Source organism: Crotalus tigris, unplaced genomic scaffold (genome assembly GCF_016545835.1).
Source record: "Crotalus tigris isolate CLP2741 ecotype Arizona unplaced genomic scaffold, ASM1654583v1 scf7180000023627.613776, whole genome shotgun sequence".
NCBI classification, from domain to species: domain Eukaryota; kingdom Metazoa; phylum Chordata; class Lepidosauria; order Squamata; family Viperidae; genus Crotalus; species Crotalus tigris.
Genome location: NW_024100088.1, coordinates 455,765 through 470,083, shown reverse-complemented (window position 1 = coordinate 470,083; position 14,319 = coordinate 455,765). Strand labels below are relative to the sequence as shown.

The following is a 14,319-nucleotide window of genomic DNA, read 5'->3' as shown; positions in this document are numbered from 1 at the left end:
ACTTAATTAAATGGCAATTTTGGTGGCCATCCATGAAAAAGGACATTGAAAGTTATATAGCCAGTTGTCCAAAATGTGCCACTGCAAAGAGGTTGCAAGGGAAATCGCCAGGACTGTTACAAACAGTGGCAAATCCCTCAGCCCCCTGGAGGGAAATAGCCATGGATTTTATAGTGGAATTGGCAGAAAGCAATGGGAATACTGTTGTCTGGACGGTCACGGACTTGTTTTCCAAACAGGTGCACTTTATCCCTTGCCAAAAGATTCCCACTGCAAAAGCCTTAGCAAAACTTTTCATCCAGCACATTTACAGATTGCATGGGGCAGACCGAGTGGGCGGACTTTTGAAGAAGTTGCCTACAATAATGCAGTCCACTCCAGCACAGGTTACACTCCTTTTTAAATAGCCACCGGTCAAAGTTTCAACCCCATGCCAGAATTAACCCCAAACGAACCAACGATCCCATCACTGAAAGAATGGATGGAAAAACTACAAAACACCTGGCCAATAGTTAGAAAAGCACTAGATGAAGCTAGGCAGGCATACAAAGCACAAACCGATAAAAAAAGGATTGAGCCTACACCATTCATTATAGGTGAAATGATGTACCTATCTACAAAATACCTGAAGTCCCTACAACCATGTAAAAAACTTGGACCAAAATATATAGGGCCTTTTCCAATTAAAAGGATCATAAACCCAGTAACAGTAGAATTAGAATTACCAAAAAATCTCAGGCAAATACACCCAATTTTTCATTGCAGCTTGCTGAAAAGAGAGCATCAGTCAGCTTTACGACCAAAAATTACCCCATCACCACCTCCACTCATGGTAGAGGGCGAACAACACTTCGAAATAAAGGAAATCCTAGACTCTAGGAGATATCATGGAACAACTCAGTACCTAGTTGCCTGGAAACACCTCCCTGCCTCACAAAACGAGTCGGTCCATAAACGTCATGTCAGAGCCCCAAAGCTATTAAAAAAGTTTCACAAAGAGTATCCTAAGAAGCCTGACTAACTTTTACACCTGTTTTGTTTTCTTTCAGGTGGATCTGTCTTATTTTTGAGGGGCCGGATGACAGAATCCAATTATATTTCATCTCTAGTTATCAAATATAGAAAACCCCAATTCTGCCTTCTCTGGATTCTGCCATAAGAGGGAGAGAAGGGGGTGAACAAAGGGGCTTTATGGCCCTCACTTCCTTCAGTATACTTCAAAGGAACTGAATGTGTGTATTGCAAAAGAACTAACCATAAGAATGGAACCATTTCCTTTCATGTAGTTTCTTTGAAGTCTCCATCCAGCCAGGCAGTAATGAAAAGGGGGTGGAAGTGTAATGCCCGAGACTGTTGCTGAAAGAGGGGGTTGATTGGGTGGGGCTACTGGGGAACCCCTTAAAACCTTGAATTGGAGAGCTTGGACCCCAAGTCCTGTCTAGAACGCCTGCAACCACTTTCTCTTAATAAAGGATTCCTGTTGGAAGAATTATTCCAAGAGTTCTGTCTTCTTAAGATGCAAAGTGGGGTGGGTCCTTACAGATTATGTATATGTAGGGGTATTGGTCTATACATATGTTGTACATAGTATGTTTAGGTGCGTGTCATGTATGTGTTTTACTTCGAGAGCAGGCAACTAAATTTCATTTTTGATGTGTGCCGTTCTGCCCACAGTAAAAAAAATGACAATAAAGGTTATCTTGTCTTGTCTTGTCTTGTCTTGTCTTGCCTTGCCTTGTCTTGTCTTGTCTTGTCTTATCTTATCTTATCTTATCTTATCTTATCAACACATGTTACTTTTGTACCCACTCTCCTCTGTTCTTTAAAGTGCCTTTTGACTTTGAATCCAAAGCACTGACATCCATACTTCTTAATATGATAAGCCAGCTATACTGCCTTGGGGGCTCACTAATGTAAATCAAGAGTGAATGGTGGAGGTAATGTCCTATAATTGTAGTGTGGTTGTATCTAAATATATTGGAAAACATAAGGTCAGGGCACATAGATTGAATTGTTTGATGGTAACACCCAAAGAGGTCATTAGAAGATAAATATTGAATGCACATAATCCCAGAATGTATATATTAGTGAAAGTATGTCATCTTTCAATCATTTTGTGACATTATGATGATTTTTTTAGGTGGGGAAAATGTAGAAAAGTTATATTTAAACTCTTTGTTACCATATAGTAATTTGATTGGAAGTCTTCTGAAAGTATTCTAGTTGAACTTCTTGGCCAAGGCAGGAATCCTCATACTATCCCAGTCAGATGGCTGTTCAAACTTTGAAAACCTATAATTATGCAGCACTTACAGTCACTTGAGACAGATTGTTCCATTGTTTAATAGCTGCAATAAACAAGGTATTCCTATAGAGAAAAATGAAGATGACCTGAATGGAGACATGCCAGAACCATTATCTTGCCTAAGTCCTGAGGAACAAGATAACATTCAGAAGTGCCTTAGGCCAGGGGTCCCCAACCCCCTCTCCGTGGACCAGTACTGGGCCATGGCATGTCAGCAACAGTCCGCACAAACAAGCAAAGCCCCTTCTGTGGGATGCACACAAAACTACACACCCTCTGTGTCAATGCTGCAAATACTGTATATTCTTGCTTTGACAATATGCAAAACTGTCTGGTAATTACTGGGTTAATACACAGCTTAGAGTGGGGGGGGAGAAAAAGCCCGGGAAAGAAAGAGGAAGTAAACTTTTGACCTTCACACTAATTGGATAATGTGACTTGTGACTGCAAGACAAGGGAGGGGTTTAGCAAGAAAAGGTTGATGCCAGCGACAGGAAATTAGATTCTGGCATCAACCCGTCCATCATGGTGACCGGCAAAATTGTAGCTCTGCAAATAAAGACTTCAGGAAACATGCCTGAAAGTTCTTTGAAGTGCTTCATTAGTCGGAACCTGTGACATCATGCCAGAATCCAACACTCTTTTCAAACGATCTGCGTCCCGAACTCCATCAGCTGCCTCTATGCCTGAGAGGAGCTGGCAAAGTTTCGGGGAAGATCTCATTATGGAGAAAGAAAGATTGCCTGAGACCAGCCCCGTAGCTGCAACAGTTTCCCCGGGGGGGAAAGTGACAGCCAGCAAACCGAAAGATAACCCTTAACATATGCTTTTGTTTACCTACAGGATCTGTCCTTCTTGTAAGGGGGGGCGGATGTCAATGCTGCAAATACTGTATATTCTTGCTTTGACAATATGCAAAACTGTCTGGTAATTACTGGGTTAATACACAGCTTAGAGTGGGGGGGGGGAGAAAAAGCCCGGGAAAGAAAGAGGAAGTAAACTTTTGACCTTCACACTAATTGGATAATGTGACTTGTGACTGCAAGACAAGGGAGGGGTTTAGCAAGAAAAGGTTGATGCCAGCGACAGGAAATTAGATTCTGGCATCAACCCGTCCATCATGGTGATCGGCAAAATTATAGCTCTGCAAATAAAGACTTCAGGAAACATGCCTGAAAGTTCTTTGAAGTGCTTCATTAGTCGGAACCTGTGACATCCTGGTCCACAGAAAAACTCTCTCTATGGAACTGGTCCCTGGTGCTCAAAAGGTTGGGGACCTCTGGCTTAGGCAGATGACTCCCTGATTCACTAGAGAATATGAAGAGCACAAGGTAGAATATGGACTTGCAAGTTCTGTTATATACCATTTTGGTAAAAGTAGTTAATCTATCTTTGAGGCGGAAGTTCTGTCTGTCTACCTCAGTGGTTCTCAAGCTTCCTAATGCCGTGACCCTTTAATACAGTTCCTCATGTTGTGGTGACCCCCAACCATAAAATTATTTTTGTTGCTACTTCATAACTGTAATTTTGCTACTGTTATGAATAGTAATGTAAGTAGAAGTAGTGTATACCTTTTTTAAATGAAACTTATCAGCACTTTTGATCAGTGATGTCATCAAAGTAAACAAACCCACGTGCTGATTATGTCAACAGGTCATGGCTCTAAACGGAAGTGACGTGCTCAGCCCCCACCCTCCGGATGTGATGTTTTGGCCTAATCCCATCAAATTGGCAGTCAATCCTCTGGGTACATGATTAGGTTAACCCTAGACTAATTCTATGGACATTCAAAACCAAAAAGAGCTAAGTAAAGTGAATAATTAGCAGAGGCCTGTGTTTTTGGGAAACAAGCCCTACTTTGGGGAGCTGTGAAATAAAAAATAAAAAAGGCTTTTTATTTCTAATCATTCTAGCCTAACAATGCTTTTAATTTTTGTGGAGTTTTAAAAATCAGTGCCTCAAAAGCTGGGGAAAAAGAAGCCCCTGAAAGGCAGCTAGAGCCTGCATTTAACCCCTTTTTTCCTAAAGGATATTTTTTTCTAAAAGGTATTTATTTCTAGTTGGCTTTAAAAGCATTTCCTCGAATGCAAGGGAAAAAACAAACAAACCACAGCCCCTTTTAAAACCCACAGCTGGTTTTTACCTTTGTAAAAAATCTAAAGACACATATTTTGCCATTTGCACCCTAAATAAAATTTATTCTGCCCCCTTCCCCCCTATAGCAAAAGACAAGGACTATTAACAGAAATTAAAATGCTCACAAGATGCAAGCAGCCAACCAGGCTCACAAGAGGCAAGCAGCCTTGCAATAGGGTTTTAAAACATGTTCAGGCATGTCAGGACCACGATTCCGGACATGCGTGTTTCTGTCTGCCTGCTAGTAAAAAAGGGGGGTTAGGCCTTGTTTGGGACATGCCCGGGCATGTCATGCTCCCCGTGATCTGGTCATGCGCAATGCTCAAGGGCGTGTCATTGCAAGGGGCAGGGGAGTTTGTGCAGGGCAGGGACATGCCCGGACATGTCATGCTCCCCATGATCTGGGCATGCGCAACGCTCAAGGGCGTGTTATTGCAAGGGGCAGGGGAATTTGTGCGGGCAGGCCTGAACAGCGATTTAATCCCAGCAGTCTTTTGAAGATGGCAGCCTCTGATGGAGGTTTGTTTGATGTAAATTTGACCCCCAAACCACCCAAGCGTGGGCGCAGAATAAGAAAAGGACCTGAGTTATACAGTTTCATTGAACAGTGAAACAGAACATATTAACAGCTTATGCTTTAGATTTTCTATGCCTCATGTTGTCTGGATCATCATCAGTATTTATATAAATAACTTATATTTCACCTGGGGTTCCCTTGATGAGCTCAAGACATTCATACAGCATATCGAAAAGAGTCGTGAACCACTGTCATTAATGTCAAAGATTGAATCCGAATTGCCATTGTCTCTGAAGAGATTCATATGCCAAAATGTAACATAAATTAATTACAAGAAGCTCTTAATGCTATGAAATTTATAATAAAATGGGCTTTACAAATCACATGAAAGATGTATTATGTTTTTCTTTTGCTGACCCCTGTTTAACTTTGGCAGATGTTAAACACAATTTAATCAAAGCTCAAGAGGTATTATTCAATTGGGTTTTCCTGATGAAGCAGGGCTGGCCAGATTTGCCAAAGCTGTGAAGAACTCATCAACTCTGATGTGATTAATTTGTAACATTACGTGCTATTTTAATGCAGTTTTGCAAAAGTTGTGAAAAACACACCTCCTCTGATGTGATTAATTTGTGACATCACCAGCGTATACAAAAGCAGGGTCCGTACTGATCTAGTCACATTTGCTGGTTTCTGGCATATCTGTACCTCCGGAGCCATTTCATCTGCTAAGAAGACTCTTTTCAGAATGAAGCCACTATTGTAAGTAGTTTTATGGCTAATTTTTGAAACACTTAGATGCAAAATGGAGTTTTAGAATATTCTTGTCTGCTTGCTTGTTTGACTGATTGATTGTTTTATTTTGCTAGAATGAATTGACAGACTCAGAATGTTTGAGGGCTTATGAAGGTATTTGTCTTTCATACTTTCACACATTTAGATTCTGGTAAACATTTCTGCAACAATTCTGACTATGGGATTTTTCTTTTCCTTCAGAATGGGAGGTTGACCAGCCATTTGCTGATGTTGCTATTGCCATAGAGAACCAATTGACAGACTCAGAATGTTTGAGGGCATATGAAGGTATTTGTCTTTCATATTTTCATACATTTTAGATTCTGGTAAACATTTCTGCAACAATTCTGAACATTGGGGTTTTTCTTTTCCTTCAGAATGGGAGGATGACCAGCCTTTTGTGGAGTTTACATACCCCCAAGGGGCCCAGCATGACAAGAGCCCACCCCAGCCATGCACAAGCTACACAACACGAATGCTGTTAGGAGGTATAATATCTAGCATTTTATCCAACTACAAAACCATTAGTATTACTTTTTAGAAACTAAAAGGGGGGGGGGGGTATTACATTATTAGGAATGTTGGTGATAGCCTTTTGTTTGTTTGTTTGTTTAACCAGAGCCGGCCTGCAAAAAAGCAAAAATGCATGGAAGTGGACTTCCCGCATCCCCAGCAGACAGCCATAAATGTTATTCCATGCCTGCATCTCAATCAGAAGGGGAGATATGTCATTCTACGCCACAGCTACAAGACCCTAACTCTGCAAACTCTCAGAATATGAACAATGTTTATCTGGATATGGTACAGGAATGGGAGAAGCCCATCAGAAATGTCAGGGCTGTGGAATATTATCAACGCTATAGCTTTATTAATCTTGACTGAATCCAGTCTTTTGTAGATGCTATAGAGGCTATTCATAATGTGATACAGACTCTTTTGAATAATGTTGCTAGGGACATAGGACCAAACGATTTTGTTCAACTCCGGCTGGATGCAGAGGGGTTAAATCATCCTCTCTTTTCTCTTAGGTGGAATATGAATGATTTAAATGCTGATGATTTTCTGACCAGTATTGAAAATCTGCTGCAAAGTAAGTCAGAGATATTGTGGGGGGGTAATTTGCAATTAGTGGTTACCGTCATGAAGAACAAGGAGGGGGGAGGTCTTAGGAAGTTAAACATGGTGCTGCTCACCAGAGTGCTGGAGAAAAAAAGACAGCACCTAGTATATTTCAATGTGGGAGGTGAATTTCTGTGATTTGCTAGCTGTTTGCTCTGGCTGATTGGCGGGGATGTTAGAAATCAAGAAATTATTACCAGGGCCAGGGAACTTCACAATAGACTGGGTGTTTCCACAGAAAACAGAATTGACTTTTCTCAGATACACCTCTTTGAAGAAACTTTAAGGGTCACTATAAAGATCTTGTTTTATATGCAGGATGGTTGGCGCTTTTTTGTCACAGGTAGCCCCCAGCAAGAAAAAATAGTGTTTATATTGTTACACGACAAGCATTATTATGGCATCAAAAATATCAAGGGCTTCCTAGGTGAATGCTATTTCTGTAAATTCTGCCACACACCCTACCACCACAAATTTAGTCATGGCTGTGAATATATCTGCAGAGCCTGCCTCAACCAAGAATGCCAGCAGGTGGTGGAGGAGAAGGCACGCTGCTGTAGGTGCAAAGAGCTTTGCCAGTCTAAGGTGTGTCTTGAAAGACACACACAGCTTGCTATGGAGGGAAAAGTTGACTATAAGAATAAAGAATATTGTGAAACGTGTGGGGTTTACGTCTTTAGCCCCCACAAAAAGTGCAAGGAAACCAAGTGTGGACAGTGCTCTGAGAAGGCTGAAAGCTTGGAAGGGCACTTATGCTTTCTAAATTCGTTGGACCAGCCATGAATTTGCGAAAGATACATCATTTATGATTTTGAATGCTGTCAAGAGACAGGCATCCATATACCTAATTATGCCTGTGCCAGGATATGTTGAAGGATGAGGATGATAAAGATGTTGTGAGGTGGGATTGTTATGGTGTTAGATGCCTGGAGCAGTTTGTAAAGAATTTTATAAATCATAAGTTTAAAGGATGTACTTTTATCGCTCACAACTCCAAAGGTTATGACGGGTACCTAGTACTGAAGCAGTTGATCCGTGAAAAGGTTAGGGTTCAGCTTATAAGTCGGGGGGGAAACTTTTGTGTATCACCCTGCCAGATTATAAGATCCGGTTTATTGATAGCCTCTCATTTTTGCCCCTTAAATTAAGCAAATTACCCAAAGCTATGGGGTTTCAAGGCAGCAAAGGACAAATTACTTGATTCAACATATGGAGGCCTGCACAACCATACTAAGATTAAAAAGAGTACCTCAGGGACCAGGGTTATGCTGTGTGCTGCATCTGGGAACACGAATGGAGGGCCATGGTGGAGGATGACACCTCTTTGAAGCAGTTTCTAGTTAAGAATAAGCTCCCAACTCCTTTGAATCCTTGAGATGCTTTTTTTTGGTGGTAGAACAAATGCTACATGCCTGTACTACAAACCAAAACCCAGTGAAAAAATCTTATACTATGATTTCACCAGTTTGTACCCGTTTGTGAATAAGACCAAGGAGTACCCAATTGGCCATCCGCAAATCATCTACCAAAACTTTGGGGACATAAAGCAATATTTTGGGTTGGCCAAAGTCAAAGTGTACCCACCAAGGAATCTCTATTTCCCAATCCTATCCCACAAATCAGGGGGCAAATTAATGTTTAGTTTGTGTGCAACCTGCACAGAAAAACTGCAAACCACCCCTTGTAAAAACAGTGATGAGGAAAGAGCTCTGACAGGGACATGGTGTACCATTGAATTGAATGTAGCTTTAGAAAAAGGTTACAGAATTGTTGAAATCTATGAGATCTGGCATTTTGAAAGAACATCAAATGAGCTATTTTCAGGTTATATGAACACGCATCTCAGACAGAAACAGAAGGCCAGTGGTTACCCTGACTGGTGCAAAAGAGAACAGGATGAAGAGCAATATATTCAGGATTATGAAAAGATGGAAGGTGTCCACTTACGACGTGACCACATTGAAGTAAATCCTGCTAAAAGACAGATTGCCAAGCTGTTTTTAAATTCGCTGTGAAGCAAGTTTGGTCAGAGCACCAATCACCTAACCACATCCGTGATGATAAAACCTGAGGATTTATTCAAATACCTTTTTGTGCCCTATTATGATGTTTCTTCATGTGAGTTTGTGGATAAAGAGACAGCCGTTGTGACATGGAAAACAGCCAAGAACCACCCCACCAAATCCACATGCACTAATGTATTTATCACCAGCTTTATTACTGCTTATGCCCGGCTGGAATTATATAGGCTACTGGATGGGCTGGGTAATAGGTGCCTGTACCATGACACTGATTCAGTCATTTTTGTAAGTAGAGAGGGGGCGTGGACACTTCCTTTGGGTGATTATTTAGGACAGCTGACAAGTGAGATTCCACCAAACACTATGATAACAGAGTTTGTTGTGCTGGTCTCAAAACGTATGCTTATGCTTTGTCCAACGGTGAAATGGTGCTAAAAGAGAAGGGAATCACGCTAAACTGTGGTAATAGCAACAAGGTTAATTTTGACAGCTTGAAAGATTTGGTAGATGATTATTGTGTGTCTGGTGAAGAGAGAAAAAAGGAGATCAAGGTAGAACAGTTGGGGATTGTTAGGGTTAAGAAACATTGGACCCTAGAAATGCAGGTCCTCCGAAAAACTCTAAAAGTAGTGTATAATAAAAGGTTATTAAAGAGTGAGGATTACTGTAAGATGCCTTACAGTTATTAAGGATGGCGGAAAACATTGCACAATTTGTACACCCTTTCTCCTGTATTATAAGCGGGCCATCCAATTCTGGCAAATATTTTTTTATCAAACAAATGTTAGAACATGGTGATGTTGTGTTGTCTCAAATGCCTCAAAATATTCTATGGTTTTATAGTTGTTGGCAACCTCTGTACAAAGAACTGTTTAATAAAATCCCTTATATTAAGTTTATGGAGGGGCTTCCGTCTTCTTTTGAAGATGATGATTTGTTTCTGCCAAATCAAATCACTCTAGCTGTGATAGATGATCTCATGGCATCGGCCGGTGACAGCGATCAAATAGAGAAGGCTTTTATACAGTACGTCCATCACAGAAACCTGAGCATTATTCTCATACTACAAAACCTGTTCTTTCAAGGTAAGAAAATGAGAACAATAGCTCTGAATTTCAAATATTTGGTTTTGTTTAGCAGCCCCCATGATCAAATGCAAATTGTCACACTGGCCAGGCAGATGTATCCCACTAACACAAAGTATTTTTTAGAAGTATTCCAAGATGCCACTCGCAAACCACATGGCTACCTTTTGGTAGATTTGGCAGCCACCACTCCAGAATCCTACAGGTTGAGAACAGGCCTCTTCCTGCCTGATTGGCCTACTGTTTACACAATGAAAAAGAAGTGTAAATAGCAGTAGCTCAGTTACCCTAGCATTAGTTCATTTAAGATGTCAGAGAGGGTACGTAGAAATTGGGTTTTTTTTAAAAATCTTAGTAAAGGCCGGACCAAGACAGAGAAAAGCCATCTTATGCAATGCTAACAATGACCTGGTGGGGGCAATAGCAGAAATAGCTCTGAACACCCTAAAATGAAACCTTCCTCTGAAACCTTCACAATTCCGGTCTCTAAAGAGAAAGAAAGGTGTCATTAAAAAGTTGAGTGATAGAAAGGTCTCACTCAAAAAGAAGAAGAAGATCATACTTCAGTCGGGTGGTTTTATCGGGCCCTTACTAGGGACAGCTATTCCGCTGTTGACTAGCCTGTTAGCTGGATAAACCATGGATCATGCCGAGAAAATGTACCTGGTGTTGCGTCATCAAATGGAGCAACTACAGGGTAGGCCACCTACTATGGGGGCTATACCCACTAACCGGTTGGATCATGAGATGCGTACCATTCTTCAGAGAGCTGATTTGTCTGAGGATGACAAGATTAAGCTCTACAATTCTGTACTACAGAGGTATCTAAGACTGACCAGGCAAAATGAATCTGAAAAGGACAGACTGAATCTCATTTATCCACCGGAAGTGCCTCGACCACTTCCAACTTTACCAGAACAGCCGCCACAGTCATTTCCGCAGGACACAGAGATGGATGAGATCCTAAGGGGTGTGAGCACCCGTTACAGGAAAAATGCAGAACTTTTGCTGAACAAAATGAAACAGCATCAGGACGTCTCAACCTGGGATGATCGTGGTACCTTTTTATACAAAGGGGTCCCTATTCCTGGTACTAATATTTTAGACTTGGTAAAAGGAGCCTCACAACACTGAGCTCCTACTGAGAAGCGGAAACCTAAAGGCTGGGATGACTTTATGAATGCTATGGCTGAGGTGAATGTTCCAACCTCTGTGCTGGGATCTACAACTGTTAAAGAGCAAATAGAAAAGTTGAAAGATTCTCTGGTTGTTAAGGATGAAACTGCTACTAACCCCGTCTCTGTTATGACACACCCTTTTGGGACTCAGAAGCCTCTGATTACCGGTATCCTCTCTAGCCCTTGGACATTAAATCCTAGAAGTAGGTTCAAGTTTGGTGACTGGCTCAATTTGTAAAATGAATAAAAACACAGTGAAACAAGTAAAAACGTTTAAGTCTTTTTCTTTATTTTACAATAAGGCATGTATGTCTGCATGCATTGGTGACGGTTACAGGTTCCAAGCCCCCTTCCCACCTTTATAGTTTTTACAAACAGCTTGATCATTTTTAATATTGGCATTGGACTACATCTTTAAAATATTTTCATAGTCCATTCCTTTAGTCCGGTTCAGTAGAAAAAATGCACAGTGTTGCCCGCAGGTCACAGCACTGGGGTGTTGCAGTTGACATTGGTGAAATGTGTACTTCTCAGCTTCCTGCTCTAAAAACATCACTATAGAGCCAGGAAAGTCAGGGCTATCCGGCGGTCTTCCATAAGAATCAAAAAATTCACCATATCCAGGAGATGGGAAGTAGAGGGCCAGCCAGTGTTCACCAGGCAGAGTGTGAGGGTGAGTATTTACAATTAATCCAAAAGGTCTTTTGGAGATATGTCTCTGGGGTAGCAGGTCACAAGGGTAGACCCCTAGAAAGGCAGTATTTCCAGAGAACAATTGGAGGAGCTGCAGTGTGTCCATACTCACATATAATCAAAAAGCACATTCCTTGTGTGACTTATTTCAATAAGGTTTTCAAAGATTGCATAGAGAATCATGTTGACGGTGTTGGGGAGGGGTTGTGCAAATCTAATTTCGGCTCTGAGGTTACCATTCCTGATCAAATAATAGTGCTCAGAGCATCCCTGATCAGGACTCAAGTCAAAACAATACAAAGTATACTCTCGGCTATACTCTTCCCGGCTGATTATCAATGGCCTGTTTTTCATGCCTTTGCCTGTGCTTGCACCATCTGCATGTACTCTCTCACAAAAAGACTGTTTATAATCAGGCTGAAGAGGCTTTGCGGGGATCTGCTCGCCATCACAATACAGGGCGCAAAAATTGACATTGCAGTGTTGAAAATTGAACGGGTTTCTTTTATAATTACCACTAAAAGATGCATTGTCCACAAACCCAATCACTAATTGTTTAGGTAGCTGCCCCAAAAATAGATTTTCCTGATTACACACAAGGCTCCCTACAGGAATGCTGTAAACCTTGATCCCCACTCTATCAATGGGGTATTTGGCATTGGAGGTGAGCAAAGCTTCTGCATGGCCAAGGCGCACTCCCGGGGCTACTTTTACACGTTTTACAAAGAGAGAAGCCACCAGGAGTTGCATTTTATAATTCTCATTGCCATCCTTCATCACACAAAATTCATTTCTGCTTCTTGTGAGTTTGACTTTCACATTAACGCCGTTAATCAGCAGTCTGTCTTGAAAAAACAGATTGCTATGCAGAGGCCCTAGCAAATCCCATTTACGACTACCGGCCGTGTGTCTTGCTCTCGCTTTGAAACCGGAGTTCCCAGCAGCTGTCAGTAGAGTACTCTCCATGAGTTCTGAGTCATCTTTGTAAAAAACCCCAGCTGTAAATTGGGTACCCAGTGCATCACTACCAAAGTTCAGAATCAGTTCAATCATGGCCCGATAAGAATAGCAATGATGGCTCTGTGTAATGAGCCGATCTCCCAAAGTAACATCCAGCTGGTTAAACAGTGATGCTATAGGGTAGTTGGTCAGGGCCACCCTTGCCCCATCATCAATCTCCGTCCCATCTGCCTTTACAATCTTGCAACTCACATACAGCAGGGTATTGTTTAAATCCGTGTAATGCTCACCATGCCCCGTGATAAAAAATTCCAGGGGAGCGTTGGGTGTTAGCGCTGATAAAGGAGGGATCTCGACATAGGTACTGTTTTCAATACTGGTCTGTGTAGGCGCCAGTTGAAAAAGATCCAGTTCTGATTTAACACATTTCTCTGAAGCAGAATGAATAAATGACATATTGTATTAGAATATGTCTTCCTTGTCACAGAGCTTCCTCTTCTGCGCACGTCTCCTCTTGGTATGACGGGCCTTTTTCACAAGTCTTCTCTTTTTAAACGGAATAGGCGGGCCCGATGCATAATTCTTCCTGGCTATGAACAACCCTGATCCATCCTGCCCCCTTCCAACAACTTGGGATACAAGATTCCCCACAACATCTCTGACAATGTTTTTGGCAGCAGATTTCACATGTGGCTTAATGGTTTCTAATTCATGCCTCAAAAAAGACATTGCTTTTCGAAAAAGTCCACGGAACAGACCCCCTAACCCTGTCCCGTACATAATGGGGGCTCCTCGGAAGCCTGGAAGGCCTCCACTGGCTTGTGCCCTGTAGTAAGCCACGTAGTCTTGAGGGTTCCCGTGCTCCTTGATTACAACCATCCTTTACTTTTCCGAGGCCTAAAATGAAGCTTGACAATCACCTTCCCATTATAAAAATGCACGTTTTTGTCCTGGTCGGTTTTGATTTTTATAGTAACGGTATCAATGTGATGTTTGCTGACTGGTACATAATGTGGACGGTCATAGGTTATTGTGATGAAATTGTTGTCTTGCCCTTGCACAGGCACACAGCGCAGTAATGGCACATAGTAGTCACCCACTATCTGGAGCTCTACAATGTGTAAACATATAAGGTGTTGAATCCAGGGAACGTACTTAACAGATGTCCAAGTTCTCCGCTAACTAGAATGGTATGCGGTTCATCACCTTTAAGGTTAATTTTTCGACCCACTGCATCATACTGTAGGGTTGTCTTAGGGCCATCCTTGGCATTTGATATAAGCTTGTTCATATTTTCTAACAGTTGTCGGATGCTGCTATAGTATCCACTTCTCAAAGAAAAATGCCATCTCTTTCTCTCATTAGCAATTTCAAAATATTCAGGAGAAGTTAATGTGTGCCAACTATGAAGATACTGTATCTCTGCTAGCCCTACTTCCCATGACCCTGGAAGATCCAACGATCTTGCTAATTGTATAGTAAAATTAGAATTTCTGTTTTGGGGGAAAAT

The 14,319-nt window shown here is 41.6% G+C and overlaps 1 protein-coding gene and 1 long non-coding RNA gene across 4 annotated transcripts in view; both read left to right on the top strand.

Annotated features, from left to right (window-relative positions):
- Positions 1-14,319, top strand: part of LOC120297518 (glycoprotein Xg-like) — a 93,561-nt gene that overhangs the window by 47,478 nt on the left and 31,764 nt on the right. Inside the window, exon 7 of one of the 3 annotated variants that reach the window (XR_005553818.1) lies at positions 6,782-6,843. The exons of the other annotated variants lie outside the window; for them this stretch is intronic. The gene's annotated coding sequence lies outside the window, so the exon portion shown is untranslated. The remainder of the gene's footprint in view (positions 1-6,781; positions 6,844-14,319) is intronic. 3 annotated transcript variants of the gene reach the window in all.
- Positions 5,296-6,764, top strand: LOC120297520. The gene is made up of 5 exons (XR_005553822.1): positions 5,296-5,720; positions 5,828-5,867; positions 5,955-6,041; positions 6,131-6,241; positions 6,373-6,764. It is a non-coding gene; the product is annotated as an uncharacterized LOC120297520 (long non-coding RNA).